The sequence below is a fragment of the Ambystoma mexicanum genome, chromosome 1p, assembly GCF_040938575.1.
Source record: "Ambystoma mexicanum isolate Mex_15411 chromosome 1p, UKY_AmexF1_1, whole genome shotgun sequence".
In the NCBI taxonomy this organism is placed as follows: Eukaryota; Metazoa; Chordata; class Amphibia; order Caudata; family Ambystomatidae; genus Ambystoma; species Ambystoma mexicanum.
In genome coordinates, this window is record NC_090921.1 from 1,026,939,438 (window position 1) to 1,026,957,331 (window position 17,894).

The 17,894-nt window shown below is 41.4% G+C and overlaps 3 non-coding genes across 3 annotated transcripts; all 3 read right to left on the reverse strand.

Annotated features, from left to right (window-relative positions):
* Positions 1–546: 546 nt before the first annotated feature.
* Positions 547–632, reverse strand: TRNAY-AUA (transfer RNA tyrosine (anticodon AUA)). Its single transcript is given in 2 exon segments — positions 547–582; positions 596–632. It is a non-coding gene; the product is annotated as a tRNA-Tyr (tRNA).
* Positions 633–11,090: 10,458 nt separating this feature from the next.
* On the reverse strand, positions 11,091–11,176 carry TRNAY-AUA (transfer RNA tyrosine (anticodon AUA)). The gene is given in 2 exon segments: positions 11,091–11,126; positions 11,140–11,176. It is a non-coding gene; the product is annotated as a tRNA-Tyr (tRNA).
* A 1,852-nt stretch (positions 11,177–13,028) lies between these two features.
* Positions 13,029–13,114, reverse strand: TRNAY-GUA (transfer RNA tyrosine (anticodon GUA)). The gene is given in 2 exon segments: positions 13,029–13,064; positions 13,078–13,114. It is a non-coding gene; the product is annotated as a tRNA-Tyr (tRNA).
* Between the last annotated feature and the right edge of the window lie 4,780 nt (positions 13,115–17,894).

Below are 17,894 nucleotides of genomic sequence, written 5' to 3' on the forward strand. Positions count from 1 at the left end.
CTCTAGCAAGCTCAATTCGAGCTTCCACTTCAACCGTCGACATGCAAACATCTCTTGCAATTCGTGCAAAATACTACAAATTTGGCTTGTGAGGTTCCCGAATTGAGTAAAAGCACATCAGTTCACAATTAAAAAAATGACCCCCTCCGCAGTCTCCCGCATGTTACTGACCACCATACGAAGGAGGAAAAGTTGAAAGGCGGCGCCTCACAGGCCATCTCCTCAGAGTATTCATCAGTGTTCGGCCTTGACAATATTTTAATATCTTGGATGGTGTATAGTGTTCTCCCATTTCCCTTGAGAAATCAAGATTGTCAAGGGGATTCTGCTGTTTTGTCAGTTCATAGCAAGAGATGGGGATCCAAAATACCTCACAGGAAACCAATGAAGATTTGTGTTGGACAGAAAAATAACGTGGCCACAGCCTCAAAGCAAAAGGCATCTATTTTCAGTGATGAAATATAATATAATTATAAATTGTCTGTTATTTTACTTTCCAAGTATTTTATTTTCCAAGTATTCAATAAAATGTGCATTTGGCAAAAGTCCTTTGAGCCGGATTTGAACCAGCAACCTAAGGATGCCTGTTTTACCACTATAGTCCTCCGCTCTACCAACTGAGTTATCGAAGGCTTGGCAAATCGACTCTAGCAAACTCAATACGAGCTTCCACTTCAACCGTCGACTTGTAAACATCTCTTGCAATTCGTGCAAAATACTACAAATTTGGCTTGTGAGGTTCCCGAATTGAGTAAAAGCACATCAGTTCCCAATTAAAAAAATGACCCCCTCCGCAGTCTCCCGCATGTTACTGACCACCATACTAAGGAGGAAAAGTTGAAAGGCGGCGCCTCACAGGCCATCTCCTCAGAGTATTCAGCTGTGTTCGGCCTTGACAATATTTTAATATCTTGGATGGTGTATAGTGTTCTCCCATTTCCCTTGAGAAATCAAGATTGTCAAGGGGATTCTGCTGTTTTGTCAGTTCATAGCAAGAGATGGGGATCCAAAATACCTCACAGGAAACCAACGAAGATTGGTGTCGGACAGAAAAATAACGTGGCCACAGCCTCAAAGCAAAAGGCATCTATTTTCAGTGATGAAATATAATATAATTATAAATTGTCTGTTATTTTATTTTCCAAGCATTTTACTTTCCAAGTATTCAATAAAATTTGCAATTGGCAAAAGTCCTTTGAGCCGGATTTGAACCAGCGACGAGCTATCGAAGGCTTGGCAAATCATTCTCTAGCAAACTCAATACGAGCTTCCACTTCAACCGTCGACTTGTAAACATCTCTTGCAATTCGTGCAAAATACTACAAATTTGGCTTGTGAGGTTCCCGAATTGAGTAAAAGCACATCAGTTCCCAATTAAAAAAATTACCCCCTCCGCAGTCTCCCTCATGTTACTGACCACCATACTAAGGGGGAAAAGTTGAAAGGCGCACCTCACAGGTCATCTCCTCAGAGTATTCAGCCGTGTTGGGCCTTGACAATATTTTAATATCTTGGATGGTGTATAGTGTTCTCCCATTTCCCTTGAGAAAACAAGATTGTCAAGGGGATTCTGCTGTTTTGTCAGTTCATAGCAAGAGATGGGGATCCAAAACACCTCACAGGAAACCAACGAAGATTGGTGTCGGACAGAAACATAACGTGGCCACAGCCTCAAAGCAAAAGGCATCTATTTTCAGTGATGAAATATAATATAATTATAAATTGTCTGTTATTTTATTTTCCAAGCATTTTACTTTCCAAGTATTCAATAAAATTTGCAATTGGCAAAAGTCCTTCAATCTGGATTTGAACCAGCGACCTAAGGATGCCTGTTTTACCACTACAGTCCTCTGCTCTACCAACTGAGCTATCGAAGGCTTGGCAAATCAGTCTCTAGCAAGCTCAATACGAGCTTCCACTTCAACCGTCGACATTCAAACATCTCTTGCAATTCGTGCAAAATACTACAAATTTGGCTTGTGAGGTTCCCAAATTGAGTAAAAGCACATCAGTTCACAATTAAAAAAATGACCCCCTCCGCAGTCTCCCGCATGTTACTGACCACCATACTAAGGGGGAAAAGTTGAAAGGCGGCGCCTCACAGGCCATCTCCTCAGAGTATTCAGCCGTGTTGGGCCTTGACAATATTTTAATATCTTGGATGGTGTATAGTGTTCTCTCATTTCCCTTGAGAAATCAAGATTGTCAAGGGGATTCTGCTGTTTTGCCAGTTCATAGCAAGAGATGGGGATCCGAATCACCTCACATGAAACCAATGAAGATTCGTGTTGGACAGAAACATAACGTGGCCACAGCCTCAAAGCAAAAGGCATCTATTTTCAGTGATGAAATATAATATAATTATAAATTGTCTGTTATTTTACTTTCCAAGTATTTTACTTTCCAAGTATTCAATAAAATTTGCATTTGGCAAAAGTCCTTCGAGCCGGATTTGAACCAGCGACCTAAGGATGCCTGTTTTACCACTACAGTCCTCCCCTCTACCAACTGAGCTATCGAAGGCTTGGCAAACCGTTCTCTAGCAAGCTCAATTCGAGCTTCCACTTCAACCGTCGACATGCAAACATCTCTTGCAATTCGTGCAAAATACTACAAATTTGGCTTGTGAGGTTCCCGAATTGAGTAAAAGCACATCAGTTCCCAATTAAAAAAATGACCCCCTCCGCAGTCTCCCGCATGTTACTGACCACCATACTAAGGGGGAAAAGTTGAAAGGGGGCGCCTCACAGGCCATCTCCTCAGAGTATTCAGCCGTGTTGGGCCTTGACAATATTTTAATATCTTGGATGGTGTATAGTGTTCTCTCATTTCCCTTGAGAAATCAAGATTGTCAAGGGGATTCTGCTGTTTTGCCAGTTCATAGCAAGAGATGGGGATCCAAAACACCTCACATGAAACCAATGAAGATTCGTGTTGGACAGAAACATAACGTGGCCACAGCCTCAAAGCAAAAGGCATCTATTTTCAGTGATGAAATATAATATAATTATAAATTGTCTGTTATTTTACTTTCCAAGTATTTTACTTTCCAAGTATTCAATAAAATGTGCATTTGGCAAAAGTCCTTTGAGCCGGATTTGAACCAGCGACCTAAGGATGCCTGTTTTACCACTACAGTCCTCAGCTCTACCAACTGAGCTATCGAAGGCTTGGCAAATCACTCTCTAGCAAACTCAATGTGAGCTTCCACTTCAACCGTCGACTTGTAAACATCTCTTGCAATTCGTGCAAAATACTACAAATTTGGCTTGTGAGGTTCCCGAATTGAGTAAAAGCACATCAGTTCCCAATTAAAAAAATGACCCCCTCCGCAGTCTCCCGCATGTTACTGACCACCATACTAAGGGGGAAAAGTTGAAAGGCGGCACCTCACAGGCCATCTCCTCAGAGTATTCAGCCGCGTTGGGCCTTGACAATATTTTAATATCTTGGATGGTGTATACTGTTCTCTCATTTTCCTTGAGAAATCAAGATTGTCAAGGGGATTATGCTGTTTTGCCAGTTCATAGCAAGAGATGGGGATCCGAATCACCTCACAGGAAACCAATGAAGATTGGTGTTGGACAGAAACATAACGTGGCCACAGCCTCAAAGCAAAAGGCATCTATTTTCAGTGATGAAATATAATATAATTATAAATTGTCTGTTATACCCCCTCCGCAGTCTCCCGCATGTTACTGACCACCATACTAAGGGGGAAAAGTTGAAAGGCGGCACCTCACAGGCCATCTCCTCAGAGTATTCAGCCGCGTTGGGCCTTGACAATATTTTAATATCTTGGATGGTGTATAGTGTTCTCTCATTTCTCTTCAGAAATCAAGATTGTCAAGGGGATTCTGCTGTTTTGCCAGTTCATAGCAAGATATGGGGATCCAAAACACCTCACAGGAAACCAATGAAGATTCGTGTTGGACAGAAAAATAACGTGGTCACAGCCTCAAAGCAAAAGGCATCTATTTTCAGTGATGAAATATAATATAATTATAAATTGTCTGTTATTTTACTTTCCAAGTATTCAATAAAATGTGCATTTGGCAAAGGTCCTTCGAGCCGGTTTTGAACCAGCGACCTAAGGATGCCTGTTTTACCACTACAGTCCTCCGCTCTACCAACTGAGCTATCGAAGGCGTGGCAAATCGTTCTCTAGCAAACTCAATACGAGCTTCCACTTCAACCGTCGACTTGTAAACATCTCTTGCAATTCATGCAAAATACTACAAATTTGGCTTGTGATGTTCCCGAATTGAGTAAAAGCACATCAGTTCCAAATTAAAAAAATGACCCCCTCCGCAGTCTCCCGCATGTTACTGACCACCATACTAAGGGGGAAAAGTTGAAAGGCGGCGCCTCACAGGCCATCTCCTCAGAGTATTCAGCCGTGTTGGGCCTTGACAATATTTTAATATCTTGGATGGTGTATAGTGTTCTATCATTTCCCTTGAGAAATCAAGATTGTCAAGGGGATTCTGCTGTTTTGCCAGTTCATAGCAAGAGATCAGGATCCAAAACACCTGACAGGAAACCAATGAAGATTCGTGTTGGACAGAAAAATAACGTGGCCACAGCCTCAAAGCAAAAGGCATCTATTTTCAGTGATGAAATATAATATAATTATAAATTGTCTGTTATTTTACTTTCCAAGTATTTTACTTTCCAAGTATTCAATAAAATGTGCATTTGGCAAAAGTCCTTCGAGCCGGATTTGAACCAGCGACCTAAGGATGCCTGTTTTACCACTACAGTCCTCCCCTCTACCAACTGAGCTATCGAAGGCTTGGCAAACCGTTCTCTAGCAAGCTCAATTCGAGCTTCCACTTCAACCGTCGACATGCAAACATCTCTTGCAATTCGTGCAAAATACTACAAATTTGGCATGTGAGGATCCCGAATTGAGTAAAAGCACATCAGTTCCCAATTAAAAAAATGACCACCTCCGCAGTCTCCCGCATGTTACTGACCACCATACTAAGGAGGCACCTCACAGGCCATCTCCTCAGAGTATTCAGCCGCGTTGGGCCTTGACAATATTTTAATATCTTGGATGGTGTATAGTGTTCTCTCATTTCCCTTGAGAAATCAAGATTGTCAAGGGGATTCTGCTGTTTTGCCAGTTCATAGCAAGAGATGGGGATCCAAAACACCTCACAGGAAACCAATGAAGATTCGTGTTGGACAGAAAAATAACGTGGTCACAGCCTCAAAGCAAAAGGCATCTATTTTCAATGATGAAATATAATATAATTATAAATTGTCTGTTATTTTCCTTTCCAAGTATTTTACTTTCCAAGTATTCAATAAAATGTGCATTTGGCAAAAGTTCTTCGAGCTGGATTTGAACCAGCCACCTAAGGATGCCTGTTTTACCACTACAGTCCTCCGCTCTACCAACTGAGCTATTGAAGGCTTGGCAAATCAGTCTCTAGCAAGCTCAATACGAGCTTCCACTTCAACCGTCGACATTCAAACATCTCTTGCAATTCGTGCAAAATACTACAAATTTGGCTTGTGAGGTTCCCGAATTGAGTAAAAGCACATCAGTTCACAATTAAAAAAATGACCCCCTCCGCAGTCTCCCGCATGTTACTGACCACCATACAAAGGAGGAAAAGTTGAAAGGCGGCGCCTCACAGTCCATCTCCTCAGAGTATTCATCAGTGTTCGGCCTTGACAATATTTTAATATCTTGGATGGTGTATAGTGTTCTCCCATTTCCCTTGAGAAATCAAGATTGTCAAGGGGATTCTGCTGTTTTGTCAGTTCATAGCAAGAGATGGGGATCCAAAATACCTCACAGGAAACCAACGAAGATTGGTGTCGGACATAAAAATAACGTGGCCACAGCCTCAAAGCAAAAGGCATCTATTTTCAGTGATGAAATATAATATAATTATAAATTGTCTGTTATTTTACTTTCCAAGTATTTTACTTTCCAAGTATTCAATAAAATGTGCATTTGGCAAAAGTCCTTCTAGCCGGATTTGAACCAGCGACCTAAGAATGCCTGTTTTACCACTACAGTCCTCCGCTCTACCAACTGAGCTATCGAAGGCTTGGCAAATCGTTTTCTAGCAAACTCAATACGAGCTTCCACTTCAACCGTCGACTTGTAAACATCTCTTGTAATTCGTGCAAAATACTACAAGTTTGGCTTGTGACGTTCCCGAATTGAGTAAAAGCACATCAGTTCCCAATTGAAAAAATGACCCCCTCCGCAGTCTCCCGCATGTTACTGACCACCATACTAAGGGGGAAAAGTTGAAAGGCGGCGCCTCACAGGCCATCTCCTCAGAGTATTCAGCCGTGTTGGGCCTTGACAATATTTTAATATCTTGGATGGTGTATAGTGTTCTATCATTTCCCTTGAGAAATCAAGATTGTCAAGGGGATTCTGCTGTTTTGCCAGTTCATAGCAAGAGATCAGGATCCAAAACACCTGACAGGAAACCAATGAAGATTCGTGTTGGACAGAAAAATAACGTGGCCACAGCCTCAAAGCAAAAGGCATCTATTTTCAGTGATGAAATATAATATAATTATAAATTGTCTGTTATTTTACTTTCCAAGTATTTTACTTTCCAAGTATTCAATAAAATGTGCATTTGGCAAAAGTCCTTCGAGCCGGATTTGAACCAGCGACCTAAGGATGCCTGTTTTACCACTACAGTCCTCCCCTCTACCAACTGAGCTATCGAAGGCTTGGCAAACCGTTCTCTAGCAAGCTCAATTCGAGCTTCCACTTCAACCGTCGACATGCAAACATCTCTTGCAATTCGTGCAAAATACTACAAATTTGGCATGTGAGGATCCCGAATTGAGTAAAAGCACATCAGTTCCCAATTAAAAAAATGACCACCTCCGCAGTCTCCCGCATGTTACTGACCACCATACTAAGGAGGCACCTCACAGGCCATCTCCTCAGAGTATTCAGCCGCGTTGGGCCTTGACAATATTTTAATATCTTGGATGGTGTATAGTGTTCTCTCATTTCCCTTGAGAAATCAAGATTGTCAAGGGGATTCTGCTGTTTTGCCAGTTCATAGCAAGAGATGGGGATCCAAAACACCTCACAGGAAACCAATGAAGATTCGTGTTGGACAGAAAAATAACGTGGTCACAGCCTCAAAGCAAAAGGCATCTATTTTCAATGATGAAATATAATATAATTATAAATTGTCTGTTATTTTCCTTTCCAAGTATTTTACTTTCCAAGTATTCAATAAAATGTGCATTTGGCAAAAGTTCTTCGAGCTGGATTTGAACCAGCCACCTAAGGATGCCTGTTTTACCACTACAGTCCTCCGCTCTACCAACTGAGCTATTGAAGGCTTGGCAAATCAGTCTCTAGCAAGCTCAATACGAGCTTCCACTTCAACCGTCGACATTCAAACATCTCTTGCAATTCGTGCAAAATACTACAAATTTGGCTTGTGAGGTTCCCGAATTGAGTAAAAGCACATCAGTTCACAATTAAAAAAATGACCCCCTCCGCAGTCTCCCGCATGTTACTGACCACCATACAAAGGAGGAAAAGTTGAAAGGCGGCGCCTCACAGTCCATCTCCTCAGAGTATTCATCAGTGTTCGGCCTTGACAATATTTTAATATCTTGGATGGTGTATAGTGTTCTCCCATTTCCCTTGAGAAATCAAGATTGTCAAGGGGATTCTGCTGTTTTGTCAGTTCATAGCAAGAGATGGGGATCCAAAATACCTCACAGGAAACCAACGAAGATTGGTGTCGGACATAAAAATAACGTGGCCACAGCCTCAAAGCAAAAGGCATCTATTTTCAGTGATGAAATATAATATAATTATAAATTGTCTGTTATTTTACTTTCCAAGTATTTTACTTTCCAAGTATTCAATAAAATGTGCATTTGGCAAAAGTCCTTCTAGCCGGATTTGAACCAGCGACCTAAGAATGCCTGTTTTACCACTACAGTCCTCCGCTCTACCAACTGAGCTATCGAAGGCTTGGCAAATCGTTTTCTAGCAAACTCAATACGAGCTTCCACTTCAACCGTCGACTTGTAAACATCTCTTGTAATTCGTGCAAAATACTACAAGTTTGGCTTGTGACGTTCCCGAATTGAGTAAAAGCACATCAGTTCCCAATTGAAAAAATGACCCCCTCCGCAGTCTCCCGCATGTTACTGACCACCATACTAAGGGGGAAAAGTTGAAAGGCGGCGCCTCACAGGCCATCTCCTCAGAGTATTCAGCCGTGTTGGGCCTTGACAATATTTTAATATCTTGGATGGTGTATACTGTTCTCTCATTTCCCTTGAGAAATCAAGATTGTCAAGGGGATTCTGCTGTTTTGCCAGTTCATAGCAAGAGATGGGGATCCGAAACACCTAACAGGAAACCAATGAAGATTGGTGTTGGACAGAAACATAACGTGGCCACAGCCTCAAAGCAAAAGGCATCTATTTTCAGTGATGAAATATCATATAATTATAAATTGTCTGTTATTTTATTTTCCAAGTATTTTACTTTCCAAGTATTCAATAAAATTTGCATTTGGCAAAAGTCCTTCGAGCCGGACTTGAACCAGCGACCTAAGGATGCCTGTTTTACCACTACAGTCCTCCGCTCTACCAACTGAGCTTTCGAAGGCTTGGCAAATCATTCTCTAGCAAACTCAATACGAGCTTCCACTTCAACCGTCGACTTGTAAACATCTCTTGCAATTCGTGCAAAATACTACAAATTTGGCTTGTGAGGTTCCCGAATTGAGTAAAAGCACATCAGTTCACAATTAAAAAAATGACCCCCTCCGCAGTCTCCCGCATGTTACTGACCACCATACTAAGGAGGAAAAGTTGAAAGGCGGCGCCTCACAGGCCATCTCCTCAGAGTATTCATCAGTGTTCGGCCTTGACAATATTTTAATATCTTGGATGGTGTATAGTGTTCTCCCATTTCCCTTGAGAAATCAAGATTGTCAAGGGGATTCTGCTGTTTTGTCAGTTCATAGCAAGAGATGGGGATCCAAAATACCTCACAGGAAACAAACGAAGATTGGTGACGGACAGAAAAATAACGTGGCCACAGCCTCAAAGCAAAAGGCATCTATTTTCAGTGATGAAATATAATATAATTATAAATTGTCTGTTATTTTACTTTCCAAGTATTTTACTTTCCAAGTATTCAATAAAATGTGCATTTGGCAAAAGTCCTTTGAGCCGGATTTGAACCAGCGACGAGCTATCGAAGGCTTGGCAAATCATTCTCTAGCAAACTCAATACGAGCTTCCACTTCAACCGTCGACTTGTAAACATCTCTTGCAATTCGTGCAAAATACTACAAATTTGGCTTGTGAGGTTCCCGAATTGAGTAAAAGCACATCAGTTCCCAATTAAAAAAATGACCCCCTCCGCAGTCTCCCGCATGTTACTGACCACCATACTAAGGGGGAAAAGTTGAAAGGCGCGCCTCACAGGCCATCTCCTCAGAGTATTCAGCCGTGTTGGGCCTTGACAATATTTTAATATCTTGGATGGTGTATAGTGTTCTCCCATTTCCCTTGAGAAATCAAGATTGTCAAGGGGATTCTGCTGTTTTGTCAGTTCATAGCAAGAGATGGGGATCCAAAACACCTCACAGGAAACCAACGAAGATTGGTGTCGGACAGAAACATAACGTGGCCACAGCCTCAAAGCAAAAGGCATCTATTTTCAGTGATGAAATATAATATAATTATAAATTGTCTGTTATTTTATTTTCCAAGCATTTTACTTTCCAAGTATTCAATAAAATTTGCATTTGGCAAAAGTCCTTCAATCTGGATTTGAACCAGCGACCTAAGGATGCCTGTTTTACCACTACAGTCCTCTGCTCTACCAACTGAGCTATCGAAGGCTTGGCAAATCATTCTCTAGCAAGCTCAATACGAGCTTCCACTTCAACCGTCGACATTCAAACATCTCTTGCAATTCGTGCAAAATACTACAAATTTGGCTTGTGAGGTTCCCGAATTGAGTAAAAGCACATCAGTTCTCAATTAAAAAAATGACCCCCTCCGCAGTCTCCCGCATGTTACTGACCACCATACTAAGGGGGAAAAGTTGAAAGGCGGCGCCTCACAGGCCATCTCCTCAGAGTATTCAGCCGTGTTGGGCCTTGACAATATTTTAATATCTTGGATGGTGTATAGTGTTCTCTCATTTCCCTTGAGAAATCAAGATTGTCAAGGGGATTCTGCTGTTTTGCCATTTCATAGCAAGAGATGGGGATCCAAGACACCTCACAGGAAAACAATGAAGATTGGTGTTGGACAGAAACATAACGTGGCTACAGCCTCAAAGCAAAAGGCATCTATTTTCAGTGATGAAATATGATATAATTATAAATTGTCTGTTATTTTACTTTCCAAGTATTTTACTTTCCAAGTATTCAATAAAATTTGCATTTGGCAAAAGTCCTTCGAGCCGGATTTGAACCAGCGACCTAAGGATGCCTGTTGTACCACTACAGTCCCCCGCTCTACCAACTGAGCTATCGAAGGCTGGGCAAATCATTCTCTAGCAAACTCAATACGAGCTTCCACTTCAACCGTCAACTTGTAAACATCTCTTGCAATTCGTGCAAAATACTACAAATTTGGCTTGTGAGGTTCCCGAATTGAGTAAAAGCACATCAGTTCCCAATTAAATAAATGACCCCCTCCGCAGTCTCCCGCATGTTACTGACCACCATACTAAGGGGGAAAAGTTGAAAGGCGGCACCTCACAGGCCATCTCCTCAGAGTATTCAGCCGTGTTGGGCCTTGACAATATTTTAATATCTTGGATGGTGTATAGTGTTCTCCCATATCCCTTGAGAAATCAAGATTGTCAAGGGGATTCTGCTGTTTTGCCAGTTCATAGCAAGAGATGGGGATCCAAAACACCTCACAGGAAACCAATGAAGATTGGTGTTGAACAGAAACATAACGTGGCCACAGCCTCAAAGCAAAAGGCATCTATTTTCAGTGATGAAATATAATATAATTATAAATTGTCTGTTATTTTATTTTCCAAGCATTTTACTTTCCAAGTATTCAATAAAATTTGCATTTGGCAAAAGTCCTACAATCTGGATTTGAACCAGCGACCTAAGGATGCCTGTTGTACCACTATAGTCCTCCGCTCTACCAACTGAGCTATCGAAGGCTTGACAAATCATTCTCTAGCAAACTCAATACGAGCTTCCACTTCAACCGTCGACTTGTAAACATCTCTTGCAATTCGTGCAAAATACTACAAATTTGGCTTGTGAGGTTCCCGAATTGAGTAAAAGCACATCAGTTCCCAATTAAAAAAATGACCCCCTCCGCAGTCTCCCGCATGTTACTGACCACCATACTAAGGGAGAAAAGTTGAAAGGCGGCACCTCACAGGCCATCTCCTCAGAGTATTCAGCCGCGTTGGGCCTTGACAATATTTTAATATCTTGGATGGTGTATAGTGTTCTCTCATTTTCCTTGAGAAATCAAGATTGTCAAGGGGATTATGCTGTTTTGCCAGTTCATAGCAAGAGATGGGGATCCAAAACACCTCACATGAAACCAATGAAGATTCGTGTTGGACAGAAACATAACGTGGCCACAGCCTCAAAGCAAAAGGCATCTATTTTCAGTGATGAAATATAATATAATTATAAATTGTCTGTTATTTTACTTTCCAAGTATTTTACTTTCCAAGTATTCAATAAAATTTGCATTTGGCAAAAGTCCTTCGAGCCGGATTTGAACCAGCGACCTAAGGATGCCTGTTTTACCACTACAGTCCTCTCCTCTACCAACTGAGCTATCGAAGGCTTGGCAAACTGTCCTCTAGCAAGCTCAATTCGAGCTTCCACTTCAACCGTCGACATGCAAACATCTCTTGCAATTCGTGCAAAATACTACAAATTTGGCTTGTGAGGTTCCCGAATTGAGTAAAAGCACATCAGTTCACAATTTAAAAAATGACCCCCTCCGCAGTCTCCCGCATGTTACTGACCACCATACAAAGGAGGAAAAGTTGAAAGGCGGCGCCTCACAGGCCATCTCCTCAGAGTATTCAGCCGCGTTGGGCCTTGACAATATTTTAATATCTTGGATGGTGTATAGTGTTCTCTCATTTTCCTTGAGAAATCAAGATTGTCAAGGGGATTATGCTGTTTTGCCAGTTCATAGCAAGAGATGGGGATCCAAAACACCTCACATGAAACCAATGAAGATTCGTGTTGGACAGAAACATAACGTGGCCACAGCCTCAAAGCAAAAGGCATCTATTTTCAGTGATGAAATATAATATAATTATAAATTGTCTGTTATTTTACTTTCCAAGTATTTTACTTTCCAAGTATTCAATAAAATGTGCATTTGGCAAAAGTCCTTCGAGCCGGATTTGAACCAGCGACCTAAGGGTGCCTGTTTTATCACTACAGTCCTCCGCTCTACCAACTGAGCTATCGAAGGCTTGGGAAATCAGTCTCTAGCAAGCTCAATACGAGCTTCCACTTCAACCGTCGACATTCAAACATCTCTTGCAATTCGTGCAAAATACTACAAATTTGGCTTGTGAGGTTCCCGAATTGAGTAAAAGCACATCAGTTCACAATTTAAAAAATGACCCCCTCCGCAGTCTCCCGCATGTTACTGACCACCATACAAAGGAGGAAAAGTTGAAAGGCGGCGCCTCACAGGCCATCTCCTCAGAGTATTCATCAGTGTTCGGCCTTGACAATATTTTAATATCTTGGATGGTGTATAGTGTCCTCCCATTTCCCTTGAGAAATCAAGATTGTCAAGGGGATTCTGCTGTTTTGTCAGTTCATAGCAAGAGATGGGGATCCAAAATACCTCACAGGAAACCAACGAAGATTGGTGTCGGACAGAAAAATAACGTGGCCACAGCCTCAAAGCAAAAGGCAACTATTTTCAGTGATGAAATATAATATAATTATAAATTGTCTGTTATTTTACTTTCCAAGTATTTTACTTTCCAAGTATTCAATAAAATGTGCATTTGGCAAAAGTCCTTCGAGCCGGATTTGAACCAGCGACCTAAGGATGCCTGTTTTACCACTACAGTCCTCCGCTCTACCAACTGAGCTATCAAAGGCTTAGCAAATCGTTCTCTAGCAAACTCAATACGAGCTTCCACTTCAACCGTCGACTTTTAAACATCTCTTGCAATTCGTGCAAAATACTACAAATTTGGCTTGTGACGTTCCCGAATTGAGTAAAAGCACATCAGTTCCCAATTAAAAAAATGACCCCCTCCGCAGTCTCCCGCATGTTACTGACCACCATACTAAGGGGGAAAAGTTGAAAGGCGGCGCCTCACAGGCCATCTCATCAGAGTATTCAGCCGTGTTGGGCCTTGACAATATTTTAATATCTTGGATGGTGTATACTGTTCTCTCATTTCCCTTGAGAAATCAAGATTGTCAAGGGGATTCTGCTGTTTTGCCAGTTCATAGCAAGAGATGGGGATCCGAATCACCTCACAGGAAACCAATGAAGATTGGTGTTGGACAGAAACATAACGTGGCCACAGCCTCAAAGCAAAAGGCATCTATTTTCAGTGATGAAATATAATATAATTATAAATTGTCTGTTATTTTATTTTCCAAGTATTTTACTTTCCAAGTATTCAATAAAATTTGCATTTGGCAAAAGTCCTTCGAGCCGGATTTGAACCAGCGACCTAAGGATGCCTGTTTTACCACTACAGTCCTCCGCTCTACCAACTTAGCTATTGATGGCTTGGCAAATCATTCTCTAGCAAACTCAATACGAGCTTCTACTTCAACCGTCGACTTGTAAACATCTCTTGCAATTCGTGCAAAATACTACAAATTTGGCTTGTGAGGTTCCCGAATTGAGTAAAAGCACATCAGTTCCCAATTAAAAAAATGACCCCCTCCGCAGTCTCCCACATGTTAATGAACACCATACTAAGGGGGAAAAGTTGAAAGGCGGCGCCTCACAGGCCATCTCCTCAGAGTATTCAGCCGTGTTGTGCCTTGACAATATTTTAATATCTTGGATGGTGTATAGTGTTCTCTCATTTCCCTTGAGAAATCAAGATTGTCAAGGGGATTCTGCTGTTTTGCCAGTTCATAGCAAGAGATGGGGATCCAAAACACCTGACAGGAAACCAATGAAGATTCGTGTTGGACAGAAAAATAACGTGGCCACAGCCTCAAAGCAAAAGGCATCTATTTTCAGTGATGAAATATAATATAATTATAAATTGCCTGTTATTTTACTTTCCAAGTATTTTACTTTCCAAGTATTCAATAAAATGTGCATTTGGCAAAAGTCCTTTGAGCCTAATTTGAACCAGCGACCTAAGGATGCCTGTTTTACCACTATAGTCCTCCGCTCTACCAACTGAGCTATCGAAGGCTTGGCAAATCAACTCTAGCAAACTCAATACGAGCTTCCACTTCAACCGTCGACTTGTAAACATCTCTTGCAATTCGTGCAAAATACTACAAATTTGGCTTGTGAGGTTCCCGAATTGAGTAAAAGCACATCAGTTCCCAATTAAAAAAATGACCCCCTCCGCAGTCTCCCGCATGTTACTGACCACCATACTAAGGGGGAAAAGTTGAAAGGCGGCACCTCACAGGCCATCTCCTCAGAGTATTCAGCCACGTTGGGCCTTGACAATATTTTAATATCTTGGATGGTGTATAGTGTTCTCTCATTTCCCTTGAGAAATCAAGATTGTCAAGGGGATTCTGCTGTTTTGCCAGTTCATAGCAAGAGATGGGGATCCAAAACACCTCACAGGAAACCAATGAAGATTCGTGTTGGACAGAAAAATAACATGGTCACAGCCTCAAAGCAAAAGGCATCTATTTTCAGTGATGAAATATAATATAATTATAAATTGTCTGTTATTTTACTTTCCAAGTATTTTACTTTCCAAGTATTCAATAAAATGTGCATTTGGCTAAAGTCCTTCGGGCCGGATTTGAACCAGCGATCTAAGGATGCCTGTTTTACCACTACAGTCCTCTGCTCTACCAACTGAGCTATCGAAGGCTTGGCAAATCAGTCTCTAGCAAGCTCAATACGAGCTTCCACTTCAACCGTCGATATTCAAACATCTCTTGCAATTTGTGCAAAATACTACAAATTTGGCTTGTGAGGTTCCTGAATTGAGTAAAAGCACATCAGTTCACAATTAACAAAATGACCCCCTCCGCAGTCTCCCGCATGTTACTGACCACCATACTAAGGAGGAAAAGTTGAAAGGCGGCGCCTCACAGGCCATCTCCTCAGAGTATTCATCAGTGTTCGGCCTTGACAATATTTTAATATCTTGGATGGTGTATAGTGTTCTCCCATTTCCCTTGAGAAATCAAGATTGTCAAGGGGATTCTGCTGTTTTGTCAGTTCATAGCAAGAGATGGGGATCCAAAATACCTCACAGGAAACCAACGAAGATTGGTGTCGGACAGAAAAATAACGTGGCCACAGCCTCAAAGCAAAAGGCATCTACTTTTAGTGATGAAATATAATATAATTCTAAATTGTCTGTTTTTTACTTTCCAAGTATTTTACTTTCCAAGTATTCAATAAAATGTGCATTTGGCAAAAGTCCTTTGAGCCGGATTTGAACCAGCGACGAGCTATCGAAGGCTTGGCAAATCATTCTCTAGCAAACTCAATACGAGCTTCCACTTCAACCGTCGACTTGTAAACATCTCTTGCAATTCGTGCAAAATACTACAAATTTGGCTTGTGAGGTTCCCGAATTGAGTAAAAGCACATCAGTTCCCAATTAAATAAATGACCCCCTCCGCAGTCTCCCGCATGTTACTGACCACCATACTAAGGGGGAAAAGTTGAAAGGCGCGCCTCACAGGCCATCTCCTCAGAGTATTCAGCCGTGTTGGGCCTTGACAATATTTTAATATCTTGGATGGTGTATAGTGTTCTCTCATTTCCCTTGAGAAATCAAGATTGTCAAGGGGATTCTGCTGTTTTGTCAGTTCATAGCAAGCGATGGGGATCCAAAACACCTCACAGGAAACCAAAGAAGATTGGTGTTGGACAGAAAAATAACATGGCCACAGCCTCAAAGCAAAAGGCATCTATTTTCAGTGATGAAATATAATATAATTATAAATTGTCTGTTATGTTATTTTCCAAGTATTTTACTTTCCAAGTATTCAATAAAATGTGCATTTGGCAAAAGTCCTTCGAGCCGGATTTGAACCAGTGACCTAAGGATGCCTGTTTTACCACTACAGTCCTCCGCTCTACCAACCGAGCTATCGAAGGCTTGGCAAGTCATTCTCTAGCAAACTCAATACGAGCTTCCACTTCAACCGTCGACTTGTAAACATCTCTTGCAATTCGTGCAAAATACTACAAATTTGGCTTGTGAGGTTCCCGAATTGAGTAAAAGCACATCAGTTCCCAATTAAAAAAATGACCCCCTCCGCAGTCTCCCGCATGTTACTGACCACCATACTAAGGGGGAAAAGTTGAAAGGCGGCGCCTCACAGGCCATCTCCTCAGAGTATTCAGCCGTGTTGGGCCTTGACAATATTTTAATATCTTGGATGGTGTATAGTGTTCTCTCATTTCCCTTGAGAAATCAAGATTGTCAAGGGGATTCTGCTGTTTTGTCAGTTCATAGCAAGCGATGGGGATCCAAAACACCTCACAGGAAACCAACGAAGATTGGTGTCGGACAGAAAAATAACGTGGCCACAGCCTGAAAGCAAAAGGCATCTATTTTCAGTGATGAAATATAATATAATTATAAATTGTCTGTTATTTTACTTTCCAAGTATTTTACTTTCCAAGTATTCAATAAAATGTGCATTTGGCAGAAGTCCTTTGAGCCGGATTTGAACCAGTGACCTAAGGATGCCTGTTTTACCACTACAGTCCTCCGCTCTACCAACTGAGCTATCGAAGGCTTGGCAAATCAACTCTAGCAAACTCAATACGAGCTTCCACTTCAACCATCGACTTGTAAACATCTCTTGCAATTCGTGCAAAATACTACAAATTTGGCTTGTGAGTTTCCCGAATTGAGTAAAAGCACATCAGTTCAAAATTAAAAAAATGACCCCCTCCGCAGTCTCCCGCATGTTACTGACCACCATACTAAGGGGGAAAAGTTGAAAGGCGGCACCTCACAGGCCATCTCCTCAGAGTATTCAGCCGCATTGGGCCTTGACAATATTTTAATATCTTGGATGGTGTATAGTGTTCTCTCATTTCCCTTGAGAAATCAAGATTGTCAAGGGGATTCTGCTGTTTTGCCAGTTCATAGCAAGAGATGGGGATCCAAAACACCTCACATGAAACCAATGAAGATTCGTGTCGGACAGAAAAATAACGTGGCCACAGCCTGAAAGCAAAAGGCATCTATTTTCAGTGATGAAATATAATATAATTATAAATTGTCTGTTATTTTACTTTCCAAGTATTTTACTTTCCAAGTATTCAATAAAATGTGCATTTGGCAAAAGTCCTTGGAGCCGGATTTGAACCAGCGACCTAAGGATGCCTGTTTTACCACTACAGTCCTCCGCTCTACCAACTGAGCTATCGAAGGCTTGGCAAATCATTCTCTAGCAAACTCAATACGAGCTTCCACTTCAACCGTCGACTTGTAAACATCTCTTGCAATTCGTGCAAAATACTACAAATTTGGCTTGTGAGGTTCCCGAATTGAGTAAAAGCACATCAGTTCACAATTAAAAAAATGACCCCCTCCGCAGTCTCCCGCATGTTACTGACCACCATACTAAGGGGGAAAAGTTGAAAGGCGGCACCTCACAGGCCATCTCCTCAGAGTATTCAGCCGCATTGGGCCTTGACAATATTTTAATATCTTGGATGGTGTATAGTGTTCTCTCATT